The sequence below is a fragment of the Musca autumnalis genome, unplaced genomic scaffold (assembly GCF_047663935.1).
Source record: "Musca autumnalis isolate F117 unplaced genomic scaffold, ASM4766393v1 scaffold_3, whole genome shotgun sequence".
NCBI classification, from domain to species: domain Eukaryota; kingdom Metazoa; phylum Arthropoda; class Insecta; order Diptera; family Muscidae; genus Musca; species Musca autumnalis.
Window position 1 is genome coordinate 174,037,564 of NW_027411866.1, and position 27,857 is coordinate 174,065,420.

The 27,857-nt window shown below is 38.4% G+C and overlaps 1 protein-coding gene across 2 annotated transcripts in view; it reads left to right on the forward strand.

The window, feature by feature from the left end:
- Positions 1 to 27,857, forward strand: part of LOC141398505 (obg-like ATPase 1) — a 59,307-nt gene that overhangs the window by 15,989 nt on the left and 15,461 nt on the right. The window lies entirely within an intron of this gene.

Consider the following 27,857-nt stretch of genomic DNA (forward strand, 5'->3'; position numbering starts at 1 on the left):
ACTTTTCTGTGTTCAAGATGTTATGTAGAATGAATACTAGGTCTTCATTCAGAATGTACAGGATGCCATATAGAATGAATATTAGGTCGTCATTCAGAATGACATGTCGAGCACAGAAAATTGTGACCTAAGCCCCCGCATCGCGTCAAGATTGTTACCCCTGACGGGGATATTGTGCGAACGACTAAAGCCTATGGTCAACGAGATAATTGGACCATACCAGTGCGGCTTTAGACCTGGCAAGTCCACCATTGACCAGATATTTACCCTGCGGCAATTCCTGGAGAAGACCCAAGAGATGCAGATCGACACCTACCACCTTTTTGTCGATTATAAAGCAGCCTTCGACAGCCCGCTGCGTTCAAAAAAACTCCAAGCCATGTCTGAATTTGGTATCCCCGTAACAGGGTTTAAAATGCTAACGCCAATTAGCAAAAGCACCGAATTTTTGCAGCTTTGCCTGCTAAAATTTCTTCGAAATATGTTTAGCAACAATGAACAACGGCAACATGTAGCAACAAATTTCACAAAAATATTGCTAGCGATGCTGATGCTATTTGATATCGTCGCTGTCATAAAATAGTGTCACACACGCATACCCATATTTTGCAGCACACATGATCAACACATATCAGAAAAGACAATAAGCAACAAACTTTCAACGGCTTAGCCAGGTTTTCAGCAAACAATTGTTTTTGATATCAGGGTTACCAGTGTAATGCATTAAAAATCACGATATAATTATTTCCAATTTTTCGTTCATGTGAATTTTTGGTGAAGCCGTTTAATATATATATTTTTTTATTTTTAAACAATAATTATTAGTATTCTTTAGGTTCTATCATATGATGGAGACATTTTGACATTAAATGCTACATTTTTTATTACTGCGTTGGCAACTCTAATCAGAAAAACACACTCTGTTGCTATTTTCCTGCGACGTATGGTCAGCCGACTGCTAAATATGTAGCGTGGTTGTCGATTATGCCTAACGAAAAAAAGATTAGGCGTCGAAAACGAAATAAGCAAAAATGCACAAAAATAAATATGCGTTCGGTTGCTTATTTAGCCATGTGTGTCAACATTGTGTAGCAGTTGAAGTGTACCGCTAATGCTAATGGTTTTAGATGCTGGCTTTTAAACCCTGCCCCGTAAAGCTCATCCGGCTTTGTAAAATGACTTTAACTGACACCAGATCCTCAGTTAAAATAGGAAAGAACCTCTCCGAAAAGTTTTGTACCAAAAGAGGTTTCAGACAAGGAGACAGCCTTCCGTGTGATCTCTTCAACATCCTGCAGGAAATGGTTATACAAGAGGCAAACGTCAAAAGAAGTGGCACAATCTACACCAATAGCCACATGTTACTTGCTTATGATGATTATATAGACATCATGGTATGATCAGTCAAAGAAGTAACTGATACCTTCATGAAGGTCGATGGAGAATCTGCTAAAGTGGGTCTGGCGGTAAACGGTGAGAAGACCAAGTAATGGTGTCGACGCGTCCATTGAGCTCGGACCAATTGTGGAAGTTGGTTCCTATAATTTTGAGGTAGTAAAAGACTTCGTCTACCTCGGCACCTCCGTAAACACAACAAACGACATCAGTTGTGAAATAAAAAGAAGAATTGTATTGGCCAACAAATGCTACTTTGGCTTAAGTAAGCACTTCAGAAACAAAGCCACAACTCTTCAAACAAAAATAACGCTTTACAAAACACTGATACTACCCGTGCTGATGTATGGTTCCGAAGCCTGGGTACTTGCGCAAACAGACATTGCAGTGCTTGGTGTGTTTGAGAGAAAAATTCTTCGAAAGATCTACGGACCAATCTGCGTTGACGGTAAATATAGACGTCGCATGCACCACGAGCTGTATCTGCTATACAACGACATCAATATAGTTAAACGTATCGAGATGCAGCGATTGCGTTGGCTAGGCCATATCATGAAGGCGTATAAATACAGACCGCTTGGCAGTGCACGCAGAATTGGCAGGCCAAGGAATAGATGGCGCAAACAAGTGGATGAAGAGATGAAAAGGCGCGGTATTCCAGAGTGCGAAGCAACAAATAGAGAGAAATGGAGATATTTTCTTAGTTCGGTCTATGGAACAAATGTTCTGTAATGGGCCAGCTAAGTAAGTAAGTAAGAAGTTCAAATTAGGACAATGTACTGACTGTATCGCCTCCTTATAAAACAATGTTATATACGGCGCACCTTAACTAACTTTAAGTGAAAACCCCTTACACCTAGAAAGTTTTTGCGGATTCTGAAACAGTAATGTTCATAGAAGAGAAAACCCCAAAAAACAAGAATATATTTTTAAATAAATCACGATCAAAGGTCACATTTTAAGTTTATTTTATGTTTTCAGTATTTTGCTTGGAAGCGGCAAGTCTTATAGAAATGGGATTAAAGAAAATGTTGTAGCGGTGAAAATCCTCTACAAAATGTTCTTTAGTCCTATTTCGATAGGACTTGCCGCTTCCAGGCAAAATCCTGAAAACATAAAATAAACATAAAATGTGACCTTTGATCGTGATTTATTTAAAAATATCTCCAGCGATTTTTTCTATGTACATTGTACATCTATGTATGTACATTGTTGTTTCAGAATCCGCAAAAACTTTCCAGGAGTAAGCGATATTCACTTAAAGTTAGTTAAGGTGCCTCATTCTGCGAAAAAGAAACTTTATTCCATGCTGTTCGCTAAAAATTCTAGTCCACTAAATTTGGAATTTCACTAAAATATAGTACGTGAGAAAGAATAATATAGCTCACTTCGTTTAAACCCTACGGTAGGTAAATTGGGAAAAAATTGTCGTCTTTAGGAGCACCCCCTTTCAAACCTTCCAATATTTTGACCTAATTTTTTTGGTTTCCTTAGTTTCAATATTTTTACTATCGAATCCCATATTGAAATCAGCAATCGGTGACGACAAAAAATTGAGTATTGACCTGGAAAATCGATTTCTGATCCACTGTGCGTCGTATCTTTATGTCAGCACTTTTTATCGCAGCACTGTACTGTACTGTTTTGATCACAGCTATATACCCGGCGGTACCAAAGTTGTTACTATTTTCTTTAGGCCGCCATCAGACCATCTGCTTTTTCACATGTATGACATCAGCTGTTCTGTATTATTAGTATACCCAAAGTGACAACATACATGTGAAAAAGCAGATGGTCTGATGGCCGCCTTAGTGTGTGCAATTCCGGGTTCAGATTCAGGTATCGTGTTAAAGGCAGTTACGGGACCCAAGGTAAGTCCTGGCCTTCACCATGTTAAAATCATTTATGACTGATGCTGGGTATCCTTTATTCCCCACTTTAAGCATTATATTTAACGTACTTTCCACTCGAAATTACCTTATCGAGGTGGTGTAAAATTTTACATAAATGAAATAATGGCATGTGTTTTACTTCCTTTATGTAAAATTTATTTAATTCAATGCAGTACAACAATGAAGTCATTCTGCATAAAACTTCAATAATAATACAATAAATTTAAATAAATATGATGATGGCTTTACAAAGGTTAATTAAGGCGTATTAATAAAAAAATTGTACGCATTGTGCCTTTGCCCGGCTGCTGCTGGTATTGTTGTTCTCTTTTTAATTGCTATTATTTATTTATTATTAGCATTGTGAACCAACAATTATACAAATCTTCAGACAAAAATATGACGTCCTACACATTGACGATTATGATGACAATGAATGAATGACTGGTTAAAGCTTAACGATGACACAACAATGACAATGACAAACAAGGCGATGATAATAATTTTCAGAATTTTGTTTTGTTTTTTTTTTTTTTTTTTTTTTGTGGAGGTGTCAAAGAAGGCGGAGTTGCTTCGGCACATGGGAGTATCTCTTGAGCCAATTGAAACCAAACAAAATAGCGAAGTTGCAGTCCGTCAGTCAGCCAGTCAGTCAGTAGTAGTTAAATAATATAATTTAAACTTTAATACAGAGAAAAGAAAACCTGCCATAAAATGTTATGTTTGCGTTGAAATTTTATAATCAGAAGATCTGCTTACAAGACAGGGAGAAGGGGATAATTTAAATTTGAATATGTACTTGCTTAGATGGTTTTTATTTTAAACAGAATGTTTTGTTCGATAAGCCGAACTAAGAATAGATATCCAAGCGAGCGGATCTTCTATTTCAGTTTTCCAATTTCGGATATATCGTCTTCAACTTGGTCATTCCATGGGAGTTATGGCCTTTCCTTGGGACGTATACAGTCAAATGACTCATATTCATATGCCTTTCTGGTGGGGGCATCCTTTTCCATTCTGTTGACGTGACCCAGCCAATGCAATCGCTGTAGCTCGATACGTTTTACGATATAGATGTCGGTCGTCTGGTATAGCTGTGGTTCATACGACGCGGTTGCTGTAACAGTAAATGATACGTTTGCAAGTTCATTGTTCTGCATAATCTGTCTCTGTGTCTATCTCCAGTTCTAGGAATATTTCTGCTTCGATGGGCTGTTGCCACAAAACTACTGGAGTTAGTTGAGTTGGTTTGGCAGGGCAGTTGAAAAGGTGCAGTGCATCGTGCGGGGCTGTGCCGCATGCTAGGCAGATATTTTGCATGGTGTTATTGATCCTTGCCCTATAGGAATTCAGACCGCTGCACCATCCCGAGCGTAGCCAAAAGTACTCTGGTTTGTCGTGGCAGTTAACGCTCTTAAGCTGCTATAGATGGTGATCTTCATGGCATCTGCGAAGGTATCTGTGTGGGTGCCATTTAAATCTGCTTGATAGGTTTCTTGATCTAGGGATTCTCCCTTGATTCTTTGGACCTCTCTATCTACATCATGAAGATCCCTCCTGACATGCCTAGGTGGGGGGTTCTATCCACCATATGATGGTTAGGATGACTCTCTCACGGTAACAACCGGAATTCTGTACTGGAAGAATCTTTGTCTCTTTGTCTTTGTTGATAGTTCACTGAAGACATAAGGAAGCAACCTCTTGCAGTTCTCAGAGCATCATTCTGACAGGTTTCAATATTTTTTCATCAAAATTTTTTTCATCAAAAGTCTTTTCTACGGGCGACAAAAGCGAAATCGGTCTGTATTATTTAACTTTCCTGGGATCCTTGCCTGGCTTCAGTAGCGTAACCACGCTGTCCATTTTCCAGACCTAGGGAACGATCTGGATGGCTACCGATATGTTGTGAACTTTGGTGAAATACTTGACACCCGGCACATCCATCTGTTTCCGTATTACCATGGAGAATCCATTAGGGACCAACGCTTTGGATTATTTAACGTTCCTGATGGCATTGCCAACACCATCCACTGTAAATTGCGGTAGCTTCTCCACGGCGAAATAACTTGCGTCAATCAATCAACTAATCTGCTCTGCCAGAACTATACACTTCAGGTCATTTCCGAGCAACGATTGCCCCAAATCATGATGAACATTAAAGACTTCTATGACCAAATGGTTATGACCCTTCAAAAGCGGACTAATGTTGGGCCTATAACCTAGAGTACAGCTATTTATCGGAGGAATGTATACGTTAAGCAGGTCTACCTCGGTAGTTCCGCACCTAACTGCTACGCCCATTCTATGTACAGGTCAATAGAGCCAGGCTCAAGCGAAATAGGTCTGTATTAAACAGACTGGTGAAAGCTAATCCCCTACCACCACTTCTGCTGCGATCATTCAACGCTGTAAGCTGCAGTTGTTGTTAAGCTTGGTTTCCTGCTCCGCCGCGACTGTAATATTCTTCCGACGATCTGACCTCGGAGTCCATTCCGATAAAATTGCAAAAACGATGCATTTCAGGGACTGCAACAGCAACATCTTCTGTTGAGGGTGGACTGCGGGACAGTGTCGTATTCGGATTATGACGACTACGATTCACTGGGGGCTGTGTTCACGCAGCATGTAGTGGTTCCATACATGGACGAGTCCAGCGCTAACCCTTAGATGCACCCAATCCCGGTATCTGTTGTATCTCACCGAAGTTTGAGTGTGGTGGATGCGGATGTTACAAACTGAGCACATCCATATTGGTCCAGGGGTCTCCTTCTTCCCGGCACGGACCAGAAGGATCTGAAGCAGCTATTCCGGGACATGTGTATATTGAGGTGGCAGCCGCTGCCCGGAACACAGGTGTTTTCGGGTCACAGGTCAATCCGCTATCGAAGAACCCATCACGGTAGGATTGGGTTCATATAGTCTTAAGTCTCGGTGGAGAATAATTTTAGTATCTGCCTAAAAGAAATATTGATCCGTAAAAAGCTTATGCATGGGGTTAGTGGTGTAGGGTATCACATAGTCGCCCTGTACCGACCATAGCCTTTGCTTAATTGTTTGCTATTTACTTATGCCCGATGATCGGACTAACAAAAGTTGAAACGTGCCATAATAGTTGGACTTCGTTAGGCCAACTTCTTATACCATCAGCATTAATTCATACACTTTCATACGACAAAAATTTCCCCCATCGAAGTAAAGGTATTAGACCACAGGTATGTTTGGACGAAATCAGTTTCAGACAATTTGGAGTGGATTTAGCAATGTCCGTCCGTCTATCCATCTGGCTGGTTAGAGCGCATAATAACTTTCGCACGGATCAGCCGATTCGTTCCAAAATTTGGCCTTCGTAAAATTTGTCCAGACTTAATTTAAGTTCGATGATGGTCCATATCGGTCCACTCCCACAAAAGCTCAAAATTGTTACGGTTACTTTCGAAGGCAGCAACTGATTTGACCCATACATTGTACTTCGTAATATTTCTACGAGACATAGATCAGGTTCTAATGTGGAATTCATTGATCTACTCACACAAAATATTCCGGATAAGTTAAATTTAAGGCCTACTCTGGAATTCCCATTGATTCTTTTTGCAACAGGTTGCACTCGAGGCCCCTACTGTGGCGAACGCTGCAAAAAAAAAACCCTACGGCCATCATTTATAGTGGCTACTTCACACTACAACTTTCGAACGGGGTACTGCGTTGTTTTAAGATGGAATTCATAGGTCCGGTAACTTGCGGTACCTCCCCTCAAAAGTTCAAAAATGTTCGCTAAAAAGATTATCTTGAACGGAGCAGCCGATTTGGTGCATACTTTGGATCTACTAATATTTTGTCCAAATGTAGTTTAACTTCGAAAATAGTACATATCGGTCAACTTATTGGATCATTGCTGCAGCCGCTCGCTATATCCCTGCTGGTCAAATACCCGAAGTAAGACCAAACTTTCCAGCAGAGGCGACGGGATTAGCAAATGAGCGCGATGAGCTTCGTCGTGGCAACCCCAATGACCCCAGAGTCAGGGAGCTGACACTGGAAGCTAACAGGCTGGTCGGCGAGCATAAGCGAAACAAATGGTTAAATCATCTGAAGAGCTGCAACATTGGAGCCGGTAAAGGTAAATTGTGGACAACGGTTAGTCACTCTCGAACCCTGGAAGAAAGGAAGATAGGACCTCATTCACGTTTGGCGACGTTACGTTGACTGAACCGAAGAAGTGCGCAAGTAATTTCAATCGACAGTTAGTCGAGCACCCCGAGAGTGACAGGGCGAAGAGAAGAGTATTACGTCGCATTAGATCTCTTCCTGCCGAGGATGAACCACCACAGTTTACAATGGATGATGTTGCCAATGCCATCAGAAATGCTAAATCATCCAAAGCGTTGCTGAAGCAGCTGGATGAGCCGGGAGTGGAGTATCTCACTAAAGTTCTCAACTTGTCGCTAGCCACCCTCGTTGTTCCCGAAGTCTGGAAAATGGGCAGGGTGGTCCCACTACGGAAGCCAGGCAAGGATGCCAGCAGAAGTGAATCGTACAGGCCAATTTCGATTTTGTCGCCCGTAGCAAAGACACTTGAGGCCTTACATCTCCCCAGTATCAGAAATAGCTATCAAGTTGCCGATCATCAGCATGGATTCCGTAAGCAGCACAGGACGAGAACAGCGCTGCACGCCATTACCACATATATCTGTCAAGGACTCAACCAGAGACGACCGTGCGATAGAACAGTGATGGTGACGCTTGACTTATCAAAAGTATTTGATACAGTCAGGCACTCCACGCTGTTTGAGGAGCTAACAACCCTCCGGCCAAGCTTGAAACGTGGGATAGTCAACTAGGACGCCAGTCGTACGTGGAATTCAGGAATAAGAAGTCCAAACCCCGTAGAGTGAAACAGGGAGTCGCCCAAGGTGGGGTGATATCTCCGGAACTGTTTTACCTATACCTCTCCTGTATTCCGTCTCCTCCAGGCGGTATCGAGATGGTAACGTATGCGGATGATTGCACGATCCTGCCGTCGGGTACCTATCCTGATGACATCGGTGAGAGACTAAACAACTATATAACCGATCTTATCACCTTTTTCCATTCGAAGAATATGCAGATTTCTGCCACAAAATCTACAGACACTCTGTTCACCACATAGACAGCGCAGCTTGGACGTGAGTTGAATGTCGTTGTCGACGGTAGCAGAGTTCCGACCACAAACTGCCCTAAAATTTTAGGGGTCAGATTCGACACTACATTCACGTCGTGCGCACACGCTACAGAATGCTACTTGCCAGAATGCCGCCCTGAGAACATCAACAGGGTGCCTCCTCAAATCTTCAGAGGACCATCTACATGAGGAGGCAAAGATTCCAACTATACAGGAGAGAACCCCGTAGATCAACAAGCATATCAAGCAGATTTGAATAGTATTCACAGGGATGCAGTTGCTAAGGCCATAAGCAAATATAGTGTGAATAAAGTTCTCGGAGTACTTCCACCATCTACCGCAGCTGAGGAGCGTCAGCTGCCACGACAAACCAGAGTAGTTTTGGCTCAACTACGCTCGGGATATTGCAGTCGCCTAAATTCTTATTGGGCAGAAATCGATCGCGCCGTGCAAGACATCTGCCCAGTATGCGGCATGGGCCCGCACGACACAGAACACCTTTTCAACAGCCCCAGATTAACCACATGAACGAACATACAAACATAATAAAAAACACTGTTACAACAACAACAACTCCTTCGGGTACCTCCCACACAAAATTTCGGATAAGTGCACTTTAAGACCAACTCTCGAATCACTTTAATTTTTGTTGAAACGAATTGCATTCGCTGCCTAAATTAGGACGATAAAAGTTTTTTTAGGGGCAAGTCCATACTTCTTGAGAAAACAGCCCGAAAGGAGTCAAAACCCCTATGGCACAATATGTAGTGGCAGGAGAGCACGGTAACTCTCGAACTGATCAAACGCTTTGGAACAAAATTTGGCCTTCGTCAAACTTAGTTTCAGTTCGAATATGGGCAATACCGGTCCACAACTTAAAGTACTTTCCCCCAATATTTAAAAAATTTCACTAAAATTGCATGCACGATATCTCTTGAACGGGGCAACCAATTTGGTCCAAACCTTGGATCTACTAATTTTTTGTCCGAATTTAGTTTAACATATCGGTCCTCTCCTCAGGGTACCTCCCCCACAAAAGTTCAACATTTGTGTCTGAGTGCAGTTTGGGTCTGTTCAAAGATTCTTTGGAAATGTATATATGTAGTCCTGTTTACAACGATATTATGTTTTCCGTGGACAATTCCATGCTTCCTGGTATACTGGTCCAAAAATTATACAATGACCCACTGAAATGACTAGTGAGCTCGATATCTATCGAAAAGATATGACTCCCAAAATAAAATCCACTTCCATAATGGACTATGTCGGTCCATTCCGCAACACTTTTAAACTTTAATTCTAATCCACATTTTTGTCGGCAAGTTTAAATGTCCAAAAATGGCTACAGAATTCTGAAAAGACCCTAAATACATTCGATCTGTCCGTAGATGAAAGTTTCAGTTCACATAGGCTGAGGGTATATCTCTGTCGGCAAAGCAGACTGATACTTTTTTACTTGTTATTGTTCTTATTGACTACGCGTGATGTTCCTAATATAATATAAAATAGGTTCCTATAATGTTATCCTAAGCAAACTACCTTTTATATCAGCCACTTTCTAAACATATCAGTAACAAACGTGAGGTTTTTTCACCATCTCCATTATAAATTCTCAACAATATTTAACTTCCTTGAAATTCCAACCAATTATTGCATTATTCATAATGGGAATATTAAAATGTTCTACTGAGGGTATTCTTTTTCAGCGCGGCATTGGTTGGTTGGCATGTTCTGGGCCAGTTAAACAGGCCAACAAAACAATAAATTTCAACAACTCAAAAGCCATCAGCAACTTTCAGTGGAAATATTTGTAGATTTCCATAATTATAGGTCTGCACAGTGACTTATGCACACACACACGCATACACACCAACACTAATGAACTCTACTGCTTTTGCCGTCATATTGAAATTATTCTTGAATTAAATTTATGCATAATTTTTTTTTTCTCCCCATTTTTATTGTTTGTATGTATTTTCTGCGTTTTCTTTTGACTTCTAGACCACCAGACTGCTAATTAAAGTCATTAGGAGGTTCGTTATTGTTGGTCGGGTTTTTTCACTTCTTCATACTTACAGATATGTATATTAGGGGGAATTTTCTTGGGGCACAACATACGCATTGATGTTTCATTCACACTCCATCAAATGTACGAATCGAGGCGATGTGTAGCAAAATACTCATTTTCTAGCTAACGTAATCAAATACATGGACACACATGTATGTCCGTCCATGTGTCTGCATGGGGGATAGTCCGCAACGCAAACAGGTGAATGGTTCCATCCATGTCAATTATATATGTAGTTCCACCACAAATCCATGTGGAATTGTAAATTACGGTTCGCATTTAAATAAAATTTCACTTCAAATGCGAATAAGCATGGAAACGAATTTGAATGAAATTCTAATAAAAATGTTATTTAAAAAAGATGAAAAGAGTTTGGTTTGGTTAATTATAGTTTACATTTGACTTTTCCGTTCTAATTTCTTATGGACACTTATTAGAGTTATTAAAGCATTATTTTAATGAATAGCAAAACGGCAATAATTCATTTTTATGTGAATATATAGAGTTCGGAAATAGTTGAAATTCAATGGTGGTCTTTTGGGATATTAAATAAAATAATTATAGGTTATAAGTTCATCATTTGGACATTTCGTTTAATTTTGTAAAAAAAAAAACAAGTAAAAAAGTATCAGTCGGCTTTGCCGACAGAGATATACCCTCAGCATGTGTATATTGAAACAATTTTTCCAAAAATACGTATATATTTAGGGGGTTTTAAAAATTTTAGGCGTTTGAACCGATGAAAATGTTGATTAGGATTAAAGATCAAAAGTTTTGCGGAGGAGATACTAAAAGGAATGGATCGACATTGACCGTTATGGAAGTGGATCTCCAGCCGCAACATATGGTGCCACAGGGGGTTTTTAAACTCTTCGGGCTGTTTGCTCAAGAAGTATGGACTTGCCCATAAAAAAAAACTTTTAACATCGTAAATGAGGCAGCGAATGCAAGTTGCTTCAACAAAAATCAAAGTGATTCGATATCAGGTCTTAAAGTGAACTTATCCGAAATTTTGTATAGGAGGTACTGGATAGAGTGGACAAATATAGTTCATATTTGAACCTGATCTATATCTGGTAGATATATTAGGATGTGTAAAGTATAGACCAATTCGGCCACTCCCTTCAAGAGTTACCGTACGAACAATTTTTCCGAACATTTTTGAACTTTTGTGGGGGAGGTACCTGAAGGAGTGGACCGATATGGCTTATCTTCAAACTTAAACTATGTTTGGACAAAATATTACTAAGACCATATTTTGGACCGAATCGGGAGATCCGTTCGAGAGTTATCGTGCGCTCCAACCACCTTACACGGTGTCATAGGGGTTTTTTGCAAATTTCATGCTATTTTCTCAGGAAGTATGGACTTGCCCCTGATGAAACTTGTACCGTTGTATGGAGGGCAGTGAATACAAGTTGCTAAAACAAAACTCAAAGTGATTCGAGAGATGGCCCTAAACTGAATTTTTCCGAAATTTTGTGTGGGAGGTACCCGAAGGAGTGGACCTATTGAGACCATATTAGAACCTCATATTACTCTGGTAGAAAGTTTACACTATACAAAGTATGGACCAAATCGGTCATTCCCTTCAAGAGTTATCGTGCGCACAAACTTTCCGAACATTTTCGAACTTTTGTGGGGGAGGTACCGGAAGGGGTGGACCGATGTAGCTCATCTTCGAACTTAAACTAAGTTTGGACAAAATATTGCGATAGCCAACTTTTGGACCAAATCGGTTCATCCGTTCTAGAGTTATCGTGCGCACCAGCCAGCCAGACAGACAGACGGACGGACATTGCTAAATCGACTCGAAATTGTCTGAAACACATTTCGTCCAAACATACTTGGGGTCTAAAACCATTATTTCGATGAGGCACATTTTGCCCGTATGAAAGTGTATATACCCTCGTTAGCATAAATGCTGAGGGTATAAAAAAGAGATTTTCATTTGAAGATAATAAAATCATAAAAAAAAACAAAAAAGAAAAAGCCAGGAAAAGAATTAAACAAATATTTTTACAGTGTTTTATTTAACTTGCTTTGGTTCCTGCCTGTTTAGTTCTGGTAACTCATTTTAACACAGTTGCAGTTGACCAATCTAACTGAAACTTTGCACACTTTTCAGATTTGATGACAATACATCAATATGTAAGCAAAACCAATATGGGTCCATTTTCTAGTATAGCCCCATATAGCGGTACCCTCAATTTCAGACATTTTGGGGATTTTATCTTCATTTTTAGCCCGAATTGGTTGTAACTTGGCATTTGGAGTTCCCAATGGTGCAGACACTTCCCACCAAAAATTGTGGATATGAGTCAGACCCCATATAACGGTTCCACCCGATTTCACGTAATTTAAAGTTTTTATCTACATTTTCGGCCTAAATTGGCTGTAATTTGATTATGGACTTCTCAGTGGTCAAAAAAATTATTTACTAAAAAGTTGAAAATCTGTATAGATAAAAATCAAATGTCGTTCGTTGGTAATGACATCAGTTGAGAACGGCTGGACCGATTTGGATAATTCTTTTTATACCCTCAGCCTTTAGGCTATGAAGGGTATATACACTTTCATACGGGCAAAATGTGCCTCATCGAAATAATGGTTTTAGACCCCAAGTATGTTTGGACGAAATGTGTTTCAGACAATTTGGAGTCGATTGAGCAATGTCCGTCCGTCTGTCTGTCTGTCTGTCTGGCTGGCTGGAGCGCACGATAACTCTCGAAGGGATGAACCGATTCGGTTCAAATTTTGGCTTTCGTAATATTTTGTCCAAACTTAGTTTAAGTTCGAAGATAAGCTATATCGGTCCACTCCTTCCGGTACCTCCCCCACAAAAGTTCGAAAATGTTCGGAAAATTTGTACGCACGATAACTCTTGAAGGGTGTAACCGATTTGGTCCATACTTTGCCCATTGTGGAGCGTGTACCAGACTTAGATCAGATTTTAATATGGACTCAATCGGTCCACACCGTCGGGTACCTCCCACACAAAATTTTGGAAAAGTTCAGTTTAGGAACATCTCTCGAATCGCTTTGATTTTTGCTTTAGCAACTTGTATTCACTGCCCTCCATACGACGGTATAAGTTTCATCAGGGGCAAGTCCATACTTCCTGAGAAAATAGCCTGAAAATTGCAAAAAAACCCCTATGACACCGTGTGAGGAGGTTGGAGGGCAAAATAACTCTCGAACAGGTCTGCCGATTCGGTCCAAAGTTTGGCCTTAGTAATATTTTGTCCAAACATAGTTTAAGTTCGAAGATAAACCATATCGGTCCACTCCTTCAGGTACCTCCCCCACAAAAGTTCAAAAATGTTCGGAAAAATTGTGCGTACGATAACTCTTGAAGTGATTGGCCGAATTGGTCCATACTTTACACATCTTAATATATCTACCAGATATAGATCAGGTTCAAATATGGACTATATTTGTCCACTCCATTCGGTACCTCTCACTCAAAATTTCGGATACATGTTCACTTTAAGACCTGCTTTCGAATCACTTTGATTTTTGTTGAAGCAACTTGCATTCGCTGCCTCAATTGCGATGGTAAAAGTTGTTTCAGGGGCAAGTTCATACTTCTTGAGCAAACATCCCTGAAGTTCTAAAAAACCCCTATGGTACCATATATAGTGGCTGGAGATCCATTCTTTTTAGTATCTCCTCCGCAAAACTTTTGATATTAAATCCTTATCAACATTTTTGTCAGTTCAAACGCCCAAAATTCTTAAAACTCCCTAAATACATGCGTTTTTTGGAAAAAAATTGTTTCAATATACACAGGCTGAGGGTATATCTCTGTCGGCAAAGCCGACTGATACTTTTTTACTTGTTATACCCTCAGCCTTTAGGCTAAAGAGGGTATTTACACTTTGATACGACCAAAAATGTGCCTCATCGAAATAATGGTTTTAGACCCCAAGTATGTTTGTACGATATCCGTTTCAGACAATTTTGAGTAGATCTAGCAATGTCCGTCCGTCTGTCTGTCTGTCTGTCTGGCTGGCTGGTGCGCACGATAACTCTCGAACGGATCAACCGTTTCGGTTCAAATTTTGGGTATCGAAATATTTTGTCCAGATTCGATTTAAGTTCGAAGATGGACCATATAGGTCCACTCCTTCAGGTACCTCCCCCACAAATGTTCAAAAATTATCGCAAAACTTGTGCGCACGATAACTCTTGTAGGGAATAACCGATTTGGTCCATACTTTGCACATCGTGTAATTTCTACCAAACTTAGATGAGGTTCCAATATGGACTCAATCGGTCCACTCCTTCGGGTACCTCCCACACAAAATTTCGGAAAAGTTCGGTTTAGGACCTGGTCTCGAATCTCTTTGATTTTTGTTTACGCAAGTTGTATTCGCTGTCCTTTACACGACGCTGTAAGTTTCATTAAGGGCAAGACCATACTTCCTGAGAAAATAGTCTGAAAGTTACAAAAAACCCTATGACACCGTGTGTAGTGGTTGGAGCGCAAGATAACTCTCGAACGGATCTGCCGATTCGGTCCAAAATTTGGCTTTCGTAATATTTTGTCCAAACTTAGTTCAAGTTCAAAGATGGATTATATCGGTCCACTCCTTCCGGTACCTCCCCCACAAAAATTCGAAAATGTTCGGAAAAATTGTGCGAACGATAACTCTTGAAGGAAGTGAACGATTTGGTCCATACTTTGCACATTATGAAATTTCTACCAGACTTAGATGAGGTTCCAATATGGACTCAATCGGAAAACTCCTTCGAGTACCTCCCACACAAAATTTCGGAAAAGTTCAATTTAGGACCTGCTCTCGAATCGCCTTGGTTTTTGTTGTAACATCTTGTATTCACTGTCCCCTATACGAAGGTGCAAGTTTCCTCAGGGGCAAGTCCATGCTTCCTGAAAAAATAGCCTGAAAGTTGAAAACAAACCCTATGACACCATGTTCATGGGTGGAAGCGCAAGATAATTCTCGAACGGAAATTCCGATTCCCCCCTATACGAAGGTGCAAGTTTCCTCAGGGGCAAGTCCATACTTCCTGAAAAAATAGCCTGAAAGTTGAAAACCAAACCCTATGACTCCATGTTTATGGGTGGAAGCGCAAGATAATTCTCGAACGGAAATGCCGATTCCGGCCAAAATTTGGCCTTCGTAATATTGTTTCCAAACATACTTTAAGTTAGTATATAAGCCATATCGGTCCACTCCTTCAGGTACCTACCCCACAAAAGTTCAAAAATATCCGGAACAATCGTGCGCACGATAACTCTTGATGGGAGTGACCGATTTGGTCCACACTTTACACATTCTCATAATATCTACCAGATATAGATCAGGTACGAATATGGACTATATTTGTCCACTCCATCCCGTACCTCCCACACAAAATTTGGGATAAGTCCACTTTAAGACCTGCTGTTGAATCACTTTGATTTTTGTTGAAGCAACTTACATTCGCTGCCTCAATTACGATGGTAAAAGTTGTTTCAGGGGCAAGTCCATACTTCTTGAGAAAACAGCCGAAGGATGTAAAAACCCCCTATGGCACCTCCATGGTCCATGTCGGTCCATTCCTTTAAGTACCTTTTCCGCAAAATTTTTGAACTTTAATCCTAATCAACATTTTTGTCGGTTCATACGACCAAAATTTTGAAACCCCCTAAATACATAAGTTTTTTGTGAAAGAAGTGTTTCAATTTGCACAGGCTGAGGGTATATCTCTGTCGGCAAAGCCGACTGATACTTGTTTATTTGTTAGTACTATACACAATTAATCATGGGCGTAGCCAGGAATGGCTAGGGAGGGGCAGCTGCCCACTTGTTATACCCTATACCACTATGTGGGGAGGGTATTATAAGTTGGTTTTGGCCAAAAAGTAACGCATCGAAATAATGGTCGTAGACCCGTACTTATATATACCAAAATGAATGTCTCGACGAGTTGAGTCGATCTCGATCTCTTGTAATCACGCTACAGGTCCAATTTTTATCCGATTGTCAACAGATTTTGGGTGTTGATGTAGGAGTGGAAGAAACCTATTGATTTTCGTGATGGTAGGATAATATTCAAGTGTCGGAATGGGCAAAAAACTTATATGGAAAATAGTCAATATTTTATTTCAAAGCGAATATCTCCGCTTCTATATGCTAATGAAAGTAGAAAATATCACCTTTGCAACGATGTAACGTAGGTTGTCGTAGGTGGTCAAACAACGAAGATTTCGCAATAGCCGCTAATAGAACTCAACTTTTAATTTTTGCGATTTTAATAATAATGACGAATATCACAGCTTTGGTTATAAACCTTCCAAAAACAAAGTCTGACTATGAAAGTAGAAAATTCCATCTCTAAAATGATGCAAAGTAGGTTGTCTTAGGTGGCCAAATAACGGAGATATCGCAATAGTCGGTAATACATCCCATTTTTCCATTTTTTGTTTTTTGTAGTCACGCTACAGGTCACAATTTTGATCGGATCGTCACGAAATTTTGGGGGCTAATGGGGGTCCTACAGGGGAAGCAGCCTATTGATTTTGGTGATACTATTCGGATACTATTTAGGGGTCGGAATGGGCAAAAAACTTATTTGGAGAAAAAGTCAACATTTTATTTCAAAGCGAATATCTCCTCTTCTATATATGGTATATCAAAAGCAAAACCTGCTAATGAAAGTAGAAGATATACCTTTTGCAGCGATATAGGTTGTCGTAGGTGATCAAACAACGAAGATATCGCAATAGCCTATTAATAAACACAATTTTTTATTTTTGCGATTTTAATGATTATGACGAATATTACATCTTTGGTTATGGACCTTCCAAATGCAAAGTCTGACTAAGAAAGTAGAAAATCCCATCTTTAAAATTATGTAAAGCAGGTTGGCATAGGTGGCCAAATAACGGAGATATCGCAATAGTCGGTAATACATCGCAATTTTGATTTCATCGTCACGAAATTTTAGGTGATAATGGGGGTCCCACAGAGGAAAAAACTATTGATTTTGGTAATGGTCAGATATTATTTAGGGGTCGGAATGTGAAAAAACTTATTTGGAGAAAAGGCAAACTTTTTATTTCAAAACGAATATCTATCTTCTGTAAGAGGTATATCGAAAGCAAAACCTGCTAAGGAAAGTAGAGAATATCACCTTTACAACGATGTGAAGTAGGTTGTCATAGGTGGTCAAACAACAGAGATATCGCAATATTCGGTAATGCATCGCTTTTTCCATTTTTTGTGCAATCACACTACAGGTCGGAATTTTGATCGGATCCTCGCGAAGTTTTGGGGGTTGGTGAGGGTCTCACAGAGAAAGAAGCCTATTGATGGCTGGCGTACATCCCACTTTTCCATTTTTTATTTGAGTTGTACTGACGATGCAGTTAAATGCGTTTCAACGAAATTGACCTGTACTAATGAAGACATTCAGAGCAAAGGCGCTAAGATATCCCAATCTTAATATTTTGAATTTTAGCAGTCAAAAGCTTAAGCACAGGGGTAGTGGTGTAGGGTATCACATATTCGGCCCCTACCCGAGGGCTCCATGAGGACTCACTGTGCCAAATTACAGCCAATATGGCTGTAAAATATGGCTAATAGTTGAAAAATACCTTAAGTCGGGAGGTACGGCTTTATGGGGGCTATATCAAAACATGGACCCAAGGACTCCATTTTCAATACCTAGTGTTCTATTGATATAAGAACGATTTGAGCCAAATTTTGTTGGCCTACGTCAAGTGGTTCGACAGTTAAAGAGTTTTTTACCCAACATTTGGGTAAATACTCGGTTATTTACTTACTTGTTCAAGGTATTGTAAAACTGTTTATTTTGAAACGATTTCACAACCTATACCCAAGAATTGAGTGTAAGATGTTGTATTGGCCATTCAATATAGTAAATACCCAAATAAATACCCATAAATGGGTATTTACCCACCGTGTTATATGCCAAACTTATGACCATATCGGTTTCAGCATTCATTTAGGGAGACAATGGTACCGCAGGTACATATTAAGGAACTACTTAAATTCTAGTTCCATTAAGCTTTACCAACTGAGTCCAGCAAAGTGTTTAATGCCATGTAGTCCAAAAACTTCTACTAGTAAAATTAAGAAATCAATAACGCTTCTTCTGTGATATTATTCCAAAAGTAGAGACTACATCCGGAACAACAATCATTGAGTTTTTTCTACTTATAGTATTTGCCAGGATTTAGCTAAAACTTGACCGATTGGTTTCTGAAATATTTGTTCGATCATGTTTTGGCAAAACCCAAACATGAGTTTTGTAGTCTCATACAGTACAGTGAGTAGTATACGAAGTCTTTCTCCTTAATTATATGTTTTCTTTTGTTATAGTTTGGATTTTACGATCAGATTTACAGCGTTCCGGTTAACTTAAAGTTAAAAGTGTGAAGTTGAAAATGTGAAAATTATATTTTAATCCCTCCAAATTGTTTTATTTTGCGTTTCCAAATCCATCCAATAGTAAAAGAACACGTGTATTAATGGTCCTATGAGTCGCAGTCTGTATCGTCCGATTTAAAATTTCTGAACTGTTTAATTGGTTGACACAGACTCTATCACTTCTGGTAAAGAAGTGAAGTTTTTGCGTTTTTATGACATAAAAGAATATTATTTTCTTAGATTATCGATACAATAGCTGGATATACAAGTCCAATCTGCACTCGCGGATTTGAGTTATTCTTCTTTTTGGAGGTATCTAATTTATAGTAATTTATTTTGTACTTAGAAATTAAAGAAACAAATGCAGGATATTTTCTGATAAATATTCTAAAATTAGTTTATATAAAGGTATTTTGTATTAACCAAAAAAAAAACCAAAAATCGACGCGATTCGAGAGCAGGTCCTAAACTCAACTTTTCCGAAATTTTGTGTGGGAGGTACCCGAAAGAGTGGACCGATAGAGTCCACATTGGAACCTCATCTAAGTCTGGTAGACATTTTACGATGTTCAAAGTATGGAACAAATGTGTTACTCCCTTCAACAGTTATCGTGCGCATAAATTTTCCGAACATTTTCGAACTTTTATGGGGGAGGTTCCTGAAGGAGTGGACCGATATGGCCCATCTTCGAACTTAAACTGGACAAAAATATTACGAAGGCCAAATTTTGGAGCAAATCGGTTCATCCGTTCAGAGAGTTATCGTGCGCACCACAGTGCTAAATCGACTCCAAATTGTCTGAAACGGATTTCGTTCAAACATACTTGGGGTCTAAACCCATTATTTCGATGAGGCATATTTTGCCCACATGAAAATGTATATACCAGGGACGCACTGTCTTTGCAAAGAAGTATAGTGAGGTCAGTGGGCGCCCTCACTATACTTCCAGGTCAGGCAATTAGGCGCCCGTGTGCGCTCATTTACCGTTGCTCTCTCCACACACACAATTCAACCCATTGAAAAAGCATGCACTCACACAATGACACCCCGTAAAGTATGCAATAGAAAAGTATGGTGCCTGACCCTGCTATACTTCTTTGCAAAGACAGTGCGTTGTTTTTGCATTTGCTTCTCTCTCACGTACAGTGTACGTGTACATAACAAACGATGAACATCATGTGGTTGTTGTTTTTTTCACCCATGCATACACACATGCTTTAGTATTGATGGAAATATTGTGGGCGACAATGGTATATACCCTCGTTAGCATAAATGCTGAGAACAATTTAGTACCAAAAGAAGTTTCAGACAAGAGGACAGCCTATCGTATGATCTCTTTAACATCTTGCTGGAAAATGTAATACGAGATGAAAACATCAGTATATTTAAACGTATCGAGATACAACGATTGCCTTAGCTAGACCATACATATGAGCAATGATGATATCGTTAACAAGGCGTATAAAATAATTAACTATTTATATATTTATTTATTTGGTCTGTTCTCTTCTTGGTCACCCATGGTATAAATGCTGGCCGCATAGCGGTGAACGCAGAACTGAAAAGCTAAGGTTTCGTTGGAGTAATCAAGTGGTGTACCAAATTGGAAAAGTAAAGCAACAAACAGACTGGAATAGAAATCTCTTCTTCGTTCTGCTTATAGGACAAATGATCTGTAGAGGACCAACTAAGTAAGTTTCAATAATCCTCTATTATATCCATCGCATATAAAATTGTGTCCGGCATATTATCAGCGTACCACTAACCGTCAATTAAATAATTTGACTATATTAATGCTACTTTAGACCTGGTAATCCATCAGATTTTTTTTAACTTTGGAGAAGTAGCAGTGACTAAAGCACTGCCTCTGAGGTTTGCTATGTCATGTCCGAATTTTGTTCCCCCCACAAAGCTCATACTGCCTGGGAGCCTGTCTCTCCGAATTTCAAACGAGAATTCCGACAATGACGCATCCTGTCATGTGATTTTTTCACAACATCATGCTGTAAACCGTTATACAAGATGTAAAGATGGATGAAAATGATGATGATACAAATACGTATAGTGAACCAAAAGGAATCATTCGACTTCGACTTGCTGAAGAAAAGTGTTTGTATTGGACGGTCATAGTACTCAATGATCCTTATGAAGATATTTTAAGAAATCATCGGAGGTCCTTCAAAAGATCTTTAAAAAATCTCTAGCAGTCTTCAGAGACCCTTCTAATATTTTCGTTTCTTTCGTAGTTATTTTCTTAAAAATCTTTAAAAAAATTATTGTATGTCCTAACTAACATCTTTAAAAAATAATCCTAGGACATTCAAATATCTTTAATAAATCCACTATGGTCTTTCTAAAAACATTTAAAAAAATTAAAATAAAAAATCTAAAAATCCACGATATACTTTTTTATACCCTCAGCCTTTAGGCCAGGGTCGAGCTTCTTTGCTTAGATCGTATAGTGAGGGCGCCCACTGAGTTGTTTTTGCATTTGCTTCTCTCTCTCACGTACAGTGTAAATTAATGAAAACAAACAAAAACATAATGTGGTTGTTGCTTTTTTCACTCATACGTTCATACATGTCTTCGCTTTGGTTGTATTTCTGTGGTCGTCGCTGCTTTAGGCTAAGGAGGGTATATACACTTTGATACGATGAAAATGTGCCTCATCGAAATAATGTGTTTAGACCCCAAGTATGTTTGGACGAAATGTGTTTCAGACAATTTTGAGTCGATCTAGCTATGTCCGTTCGTCTGTCTGTCTGTCCTGCTGGCTGGAGCGCACGATAACTCTCGAACGGATGAACCGATTCGGTTCAAATTTTGGCTTTCGTAATATTTTGCCCAAACTTAGTTTAAGTTCGAAGATGACCTTCATCGGTCCACCCCTTCCGGTACCTCCCCCACAAAAGTTCGAAAATGTTCGGAAAGTTTGTGCGCACGATAACTCTTGAAGGGAGTGACCGATTTGGTCCATACTTTGTATAGCGTAAACTTTCTACCAGGGTAATATGAGGTTCCAATATAGTCTCAATAGGTCCACTCCTTTGGGTGCCTTCCACACAATATTTCGGAAAAGTTCAGTTTATGGCCATCTCTCGAATCGCTTTGATTTTTGTTTTAGCAACTTGTATTCACTGCCCTCCATACGACGGCACAAGTTTCATCAGGGGCAAGTCCACACTTCCTGAGAAAATAGCCTGAAAGTTGCAAAAAACCCCTATGACACCGTGTGAGGTGGTTGGAGCCCAAGATAACTCTCGAACGGATCTGCCGATTCGGTCCACAATATGGCCTTAGGAATATTTTGTCCAAACATAGTTTAAGTTTGAAGATAAGCCATATTGGTCCACTCCTTCAGGTACCTCCCCCACAAAAGTTCAAAAATGTTCGGACAAATTGTTCGTACGGTAACTCTTGAAGGGAGTGGCCGAATTGGTCTATACTTTACACATCCTAATATATCTACCAGATATAGATCAGGTTCAAATATGGACTATATTTGTCCACTCCATCCGGTCCCTCCCACACAAAATTTCGGATAAGTTCACTTTATGAGCTAATATGGAATCACTTTGATTTTTGTTGAAGCAACTTGCATTCGCTGCCTCTATTACGATGGTAAAAGTTTTTTAGGGGCAAGTCCATACTTCTTGAGCAAACAGCCCGTATAGTGCAAAAACCCCCTATGGCACCATATGTTGTGGCTGGATATCCACTTCCATAACGGTCAATGTCGATCCATTCCCTTTTGTATCTCCTCCGCAAAACTTTTGATCTTTAATCCTAATTAACATTTTTGTCGGTTCAAATGTCCAAAATTTTTAAAACCCCCTAAATACATACGTATTTTGAGAAAAAATTGTTTCAATATACACAGGCTGAGGGTATATCTCTGTCGGCAAAGCCGACAGACACTTTTTTACTTGTTTTATATGGACCTTCAGAAAATCTTATAAAAATCCAGGTTATTTTCTCTAAGGTCCTTCTATAATCTTAAAAAAAATTCGTTAGATGACTATAACGAGGTCATTCTAAACGTCTTTAAAAATTTACACTTTTCTCCTCTGAGATCCTTCGAAAAAATCTTGAAAAATCCACGATATATTCATCTAAAATCGTTGAAAAAATCCTCGCTATATTCCTCTAAGGTCCTTCTAACAATCTTTAAAACGCATTATAGTTCTCTCAGGACATTAAAAATCTTTAGATAATCAAATGTATAGTTCTCTAAGGTCCATCTAAAAATCTTTTACAAATACCGGTTATAATCCCCTATGGTTCTTCTATAAATGTTAAAAAATCCAGGGATCTACGGTCCTGCTAAAAATTTTAAGAAAATCAATGCTATAGTCATTCTACGATTATTTAAAAAATCCTCTGAACCCTCCAAAAATGTTTAACAATTCCATGCTTATTGTTCTCTTTAGGTGTCCTAAAAATCTTTAAAATCTCCACGATTGGCGTCCTTCACAATTGATGTCCACTTTAAGTCTTCCTAAAAATCATTTTAAAACTCAACGTTAAATGTCCTGTTAAATTAAATGTTACGTTAGGTCCTCATAAAAATCTTACAAGTCTCGACGTTTGGGCCTCCCAAAATCTTTAAAAACTCTTTATGCGTTGTCCTCTTAATATGAATATTTAAAAAATCCTCTGAACCCTCCAAAAATGTTTAACAATTCCATGCTTATTGTTCTCTTTAGGTGTCCTAAAAATCTTTAAAATCTCCACGATTGACGTCCTTCACAATTGATGTCCACTTTAAGTCTTTCTAAAAATCATTTAAAAACTCAACGTTAAATGTCCTGTTAAATTAAATGTTACGTTAGGTCCTCATAAAAATCTTACATGTCTCGACGTTTGGGCCTCCCAAAATCTTTAAAAACTCTTCATGCGTTGTCCTCTTAAGATCCTTTTAAACATCTTTAAAAACAACAAATTAATTGTCCTCTTTAAGTCCTCTCAAAAATCTTTAAAGTTGCTATAATTTTTAGTACCCTGAAGGTCCCCAAAATTCTTTAAATATTAAAGTTTTTTGTCCTTTTAGTTCTTAAAAAATCCTTAAATTTATTATTTATTATCATATCACTATCATTAGATCCTAAAAAAAAACATTTATTCTCATCTTAAGGCCTCCCTACAAAATCTTCAACAAAAATCCATGTTTATCGTAATTTTTAGGTTCTCCTACATATTTTTATAGGATTTGCATTGTATTGAACTAGCGCTATATTGGAGGACATAGTATGAAAAAATATGCTAAGGATTGCATATCATTGCAACAACATGTAGTAGACGTTGTTATTTTTAATGGTCAATTTTGCAATTTGCAAATTAATGGCTGCATTTTGACGTTGATAATCACTTTATAATTGCTTTAAAAAATAGTAAGTAACAACAAAAATTTCAAAAACAACAACAAAACTCCTCATACGAAATGGCCCGCCATTCGTTGCAATCCAGTTTAACCGGGTTGACCAAACACTTGTTTTTCGGTTGTGATGACGGGGGAAGTATGGGTTGCTGCAGCAAATAAATCGCCACTATCTCGGTGGCCATTTTCTACTGCAGGCAGAGTAGTGAGTGAAGTTAGGCAGAGCACAACTTGCAAGCAAGTGTCTCCCATTATTATTGTGACGTTTTTTTTTTTTTTTTTGTTTTGATTGCTCTTTTCAGTTTGGGGCGTTTTCAAAGTTTAAGCCTCTGACTGTAAAACTTGTGGTTACGTAGTTTGTTGTAGTTATAGTAGACATCACTACATAGGCCCCTTGTTAGCCCTGTAATCTTTGCGGTGTTCTTGGCTATTTTTTTCACAATTTGTTATTATTAGATTGTATTCATGTTTATTGTTGTTGTACAAGTAAAACATTTTCATGTTGAAAATATTGTCCAAGAATTAAAACAAAACTTTATCTAACAAGGGGTTTAGTTGTTGTTGTAACAGCTGCTGTTAAAAGTTAAAATTTAACACTTTCACCAGGTTTAACTTATATGCAGTTTATTTATATGATTACTAGCTTGTCGACGTATGATTAGTGGTGGTTATAATGATTATATCAGTTGGAAGTTCCACTAGCCTTGTCTATGGAGGTGTTTAATGTAGGAGGTTGTTACCTTGAGACAAAAATATCATTATTAGGACTATTTTAATGACAAGTTACAATTATTGGCTACTTGCTTCTATTGAATTTTGTAATAAAGTCGCATTTTTGATAGCTCCCAACTAAACATTTGCCCTATACGCCGAACTTAGAATAGATTTCCAAATCTTACAAAAAACGACTTAGCTAAAAGCTAAACACGTTTCTGAATCACTGTGCGTGCACAAAGAAAATTAGTGCGTTTAAGATTAATGAGGAGTTTTAAAGACATTAAGTGGATTTAAAAGTCAATGAACTTTGAATGTTCAAGGATTTTTAGGAAGATCTATAGTACAAATGCAAGTGTTTAAAGATTTTTAGGAGGAATTAAAGAGGAAAAAATCAAAGATTTCAAATGGTTCTCAGGGGGAATAAATATATGTAATTAACGTGGAGTTTTTAAAGAAGGATTTTAAGGAGGATCCATTTGTATGAGGGCTTGAAGATGGCAGTTAAAATATTAGGAGGTCCTTTAGCGGGCAATTGACTAGGAGTTTTTAAAGATTTTTAGTAAGACCTAAAGAGGAGTACAAAAGTCGAATTTGAAGGACTTTCAGGAAAAACAGGAGAATAAAACATTTTAGGATGACCTAAAGGATAACTTCGTGTAGCTTTTTACGATTTTGGCAGGACCTAAGGGTCATAATTATCGTCGATTCTATATATCTTTTAATGGGTTCCAAAAATTTCAATGAATGTTGAGTTTTTAAGGATTTTTGGGAGGAGAAATGTGCAGTTTTTTAGGAGGTTCCATTTTAAGAGGACCTGAAAAACACAATGAAAAACATTTTAAGAAGATCTAAGGAGGACAGCTGGACTGGAGTTTTTAAATCATTTTGAAAGGATTGAAAGAGGAGTATAAAAAGTAAGTACGTATCAGTCAGCTGTGCTGACGGAGAAATACCCTCAGCCACTGATCAAGAAAAAAAATAACAAAACCAAACCAAACACAATAATTATGCCGTATATAAAATATATTGATTTTATATCACGATTTTGCTTTAAAATCTGTAGGTACCGTAACGTGGGCTTATAACAAATCATTGACATATACCAAACATTTTTGGCAACCAAACTACCTCATAAAGGACTCAAAATATTAAATTATGTTAAAATAAGTTTGAAAGAAATTTTTGAAAAAGTTTTAGAGTTATCTTGCACAATATCCGACAGGGTTTTGAAGCTTTTGGGCCATTATCTTAGGAAGTATTGACTTACTCCGGAACAAAATGTACCATTGTAAATGAGGCCGCTCCAACAATCTACTGAAAAAGAGTCACAACGATGCAAAAGGAGCTCCTAAACTTCACTTTATCCGAATTTTGTGTGGGAGGTACCCGAAGGAGTGGACCGATATAGTCTATATTTCAATCCTATACTGGACTGGATGAAATAATACGATGTGCAAAGCCTGCACTAATCAGAAATTCCCTGCGAGGATTATCTTGCGGATTTGCCATTTTGGTTGGTGCCGTCAGGGTTTCTTGGAGCTTTTAGGCCAATATCTCAGGAATTATTGACTTACTCCGGCAAAAAATTGTACATTCGTAAAGCGAGCCACAAAAAAACTTACTGAAAAAATTTCAAAACGATCCGTGAGGAGCTCTTAAATTTCACCTTATCCGAATTTTGTGTGGGAGGTACTCGAAGGAGTGGACCGATACAATCCATACTCCAACCTGATACATGACTGGATGAAATAATACGATGTGCAAAGCCTGCACTAATCGGAAATTCCCTGCGAGGATTATCTTGCGGATTTGCCATTTTGGTTGGTGCCGTCAGGGTTTATTGGAGCTTTTAGGCCAATATCTCAGGAAGTATAGACTTCCGCAAGAAAAAAATTGTACTGTCATAAAGGGAGCCGCAAGGAAAACTTACTGAAGAAAATTGCAAAACCATCCGAGAGGAGCCCTTAAACTTCGCTTTATCCGAATTTTGTGTGGGAGGTACCCGAAGGAGTGGACAGATATAGTTCATATTCGAACCAGATCTATATCCGGAAGGAATAATACGATGTGCAAAGTTTTGACCAAATCGATTGCTCCCTTCGAGAGTTATCGTTCAGACAATTTTACAGAAAAAATTGAACTTTTGTGGGGCAGGTACCAGAAGGAGTGGACTGATATGGCCTATCTTCGAACTTAAACTAAGTTTGGACAAAATATTACGATACCCAAAATTTGGTTCGAATCGGTTGAACTGTTCGAGAGTTATCGTGCGAGTAATGATAGTATTATCATTACGTATATAATAATTATATTATTCATTTTATAATTTAATTTAATAATCTATTTATTTTCTTAAAAAGTTAAATAGCAATATCATTCCTTCTTCCCTTTATTTCCATTAATTCAATAATTATAAACAGATATAACACACATTTTATTATAAATGATTAATTTATAGATTTGTTCTCTTCATTCTTATAATATCAATACTTTGTATAATTCTACTTATCGACATATATATTTGAATTTACGGTTATTCATAATTTTCATTTCTTGTTAAAAACATATTTTCTATATTTTGTCACTTTCATATTACCCTTTGAATAAATAAGTTGTACAATAAAATCAATTTCAATTTGAATTCAAAATATATTGAATTTTCAATAAAAGAGTAAAGAACGAATATCAAAAGTATTTAATAATTGGATAAACCACCAAATACATTACTTGCACACAAGCCAGACAGACAGACATTTTTCGTATCAAAGTGTATATACCATTCTAGCCTAAAGGCTGAGGGCATAAAAATCGAATTTAAAGATTTTTTGAAGGACCTAAAGATGAAAA